Consider the following 2,500-nt stretch of genomic DNA (forward strand, 5'->3'; position numbering starts at 1 on the left):
TTTTTAATAACAAACGGATACTCAACAGGTTACGGAATTGGAACCGTATTCCCTTTCGTTCAAAATAATTCAAGTATTTAATTATTTTTTAATATATATATATAAATTTTATTAATATTTTTTTTTATTAAAAACTTGAAAATTTTCGGCTTTCGCCTTGAACTTAGGACCGACTAACTCGTGATCAACCACTGTTCACACGAAACCCTTCTCCACTTCAGTCCTCCAAGGTCTCATTCGATTATTTGCTACTACCACCAAGATCTGTACCAATAGCGGCTCCATGCAGGCTTACGCCAAACACTTCTAAGCACACTATTGTACCCTCCTACTCACTAAAGTTTCAAAATTTATAAATCAATCGAAATTGTTTTATAAATCATCTACTTTAGCGGTAATGTATAGGTATACAACTTAAGCGCCATCCATTTTAAGGGCTAGTTGCTTCGGCAGGTGAGTTGTTACACACTCCTTAGCGGATTACGACTTCCATGTCCACCGTCCTGCTGTTTTAAGCAACCAACGCCTTTCATGGTATCTGCATGAGTTGTTAATTTAGGCACCGTAACATTACGTTTGGTTCATCCCACAGCGCCAGTTCTGCTTACCAAAAGTGGCCCACTGGGCACATTATATCATAACCTCAACCTTCATATCAAGAAAGGTGAGGTTCTTACCCATTTAAAGTTTGAGAATAGGTTAAAATCGTTTCGACCCTAAGGCCTCTAATCATTCGCTTTACCAGATAAGATTATTTTATATAATTTTTAAATGCACCAGCTATCCTGAGGGAAACTTCGGAGGGAACCAGCTACTAGATGGTTCGATTGGTCTTTCGCCCCTATACTCAATTCTGACAATCGATTTGCACGTCAGAACTGTTTCGGTCTTCCATCAGGGTTTCCCCTGACTTCAACCTGATCAAGTATAGTTCACCATCTTTCGGGTCACAGCATATATGCTCAAGGTACGCTCCAGTTAGAGGTATAAATAATAATAAATTATCATTATACATAACTATATGGAACGCCCCGGGATTGAATTAATTGACTATTTAAGAAAATAGACTAAAAATTAATCCCATTATATTTTTAAGTTAAGTTAATTATGCCATTAAGTTTAATATAACTCAATGACTTGCACATATGTTAGACTCCTTGGTCCGTGTTTCAAGACGGGTCCCGAAGGTATCCTGAATCTTTCGCATTGTTAATCATATAAATGCATACAAATAAATATTAATATCATAGATATTAAATTTTTTGTAAAATTCAAAAAATGAATTTTAGCATTATATATAATAAAATCTATCAACACTTTATCAAATCATTAGTATTTATTCTATGTTAATATGCTTAAAAAGCAAATTAATTTAAATAAACTTAATATCACCAATGATCTTTTGATAAATACTTTTATTATGTTAATAGATTACAATGTCCTTATATGAAAAAAATGCACATTATTTTTAATTATTTAATGATGAATTTTTCATAATGGATATTCAGGTTCATCGGGCTTAACCTCTAAGCAGTTTCACGTACTATTTAACTCTCTATTCAGAGTTCTTTTCAACTTTCCCTCACGGTACTTGTTTACTATCGGTCTCATGGTTATATTTAGTTTTAGATGGAGTTTACCACCCACTTAGTGCTGCACTATCAAGCAACACGACTCTTTGGAAATATCTTTCTAGTAATCATTAACGTTATACGGGCCTGGCACCCTCTATGGGTAAATGGCCTCATTTAAGAAGGACTTAAATCGTTAATTTCTCATACTAGATATTAAGATATTCCATACACTGCATCTCACATTTGACATATAGACAAAGTGACTTAGTGCTGAACTATTTTCTTTTCGCTCGCCGCTACTAAGAAAATCCTTGTTAGTTTCTTTTCCTCCCCTCATTAATATGCTTAAATTCAGGGGGTAATCCCATATGAGTTGAGGTTGTTTTAAAATATTTTTTATCTTCTCACAATTTAATAAATAATTATATCATCTTTTCATCTCTATTTTTCTTTTTTCCTTTTATATAAATATATATTATAAATAATAATTATGTAAAATGAGGCAATTCTAGAATAAAAAAAATTAATTTTTATGCTAGACATTCCTCCTTTAATTACATATATAAATTAATATTTTATATATATATAAATAATATGAAAATTTTTTAAAGAGAATACTTAGATTCAAAATTTTTTTTATTTCATTTTATTTGAGAGGATTTTTTTTTTTTAAGAATATATTAATAAATAAAAAATTCATTATATATCTTTATTTTTTTGCTATTAATATTATGAATTATTTAAAATCCAATAATATACACATTTGCTTAAATTCAATTATTTTTATAAAAGAATAAGCAACTTATTTAGCATAGTCTTACAACCCTCAACCATATGTAGTCCAAGCAGTACTTTAAAATTTAATTTAATGTACATAACAGCATGGACTGCGATATGCGTTCAAAATGTCGATGTTCATGTGTCCT

The 2,500-nt window shown here is 30.8% G+C and overlaps 2 non-coding genes across 2 annotated transcripts in view; both read right to left on the reverse strand.

Annotated features, from left to right (window-relative positions):
* LOC128870790 (large subunit ribosomal RNA) overlaps nt 1-1,956 on the reverse strand; it is a 3,993-nt gene extending 2,037 nt beyond the window's left edge. Inside the window, exon 1 of the ribosomal RNA XR_008455508.1 lies at nt 1-1,956. This exon is cut by the window's left edge and continues 2,037 nt beyond it. This is a non-coding gene — a ribosomal RNA (large subunit ribosomal RNA).
* Nucleotides 1,957-2,394: 438 nt separating this feature from the next.
* LOC128870751 (5.8S ribosomal RNA) overlaps nt 2,395-2,500 on the reverse strand; it is a 181-nt gene continuing 75 nt past the window's right edge. Inside the window, exon 1 of the ribosomal RNA XR_008455471.1 lies at nt 2,395-2,500. This exon is cut by the window's right edge and continues 75 nt beyond it. This is a non-coding gene — a ribosomal RNA (5.8S ribosomal RNA).

The sequence above is a fragment of the Anastrepha ludens genome, unplaced genomic scaffold, assembly GCF_028408465.1.
Source record: "Anastrepha ludens isolate Willacy unplaced genomic scaffold, idAnaLude1.1 ptg000053l, whole genome shotgun sequence".
Lineage (NCBI taxonomy): Eukaryota > Metazoa > Arthropoda > Insecta > Diptera > Tephritidae > Anastrepha > Anastrepha ludens.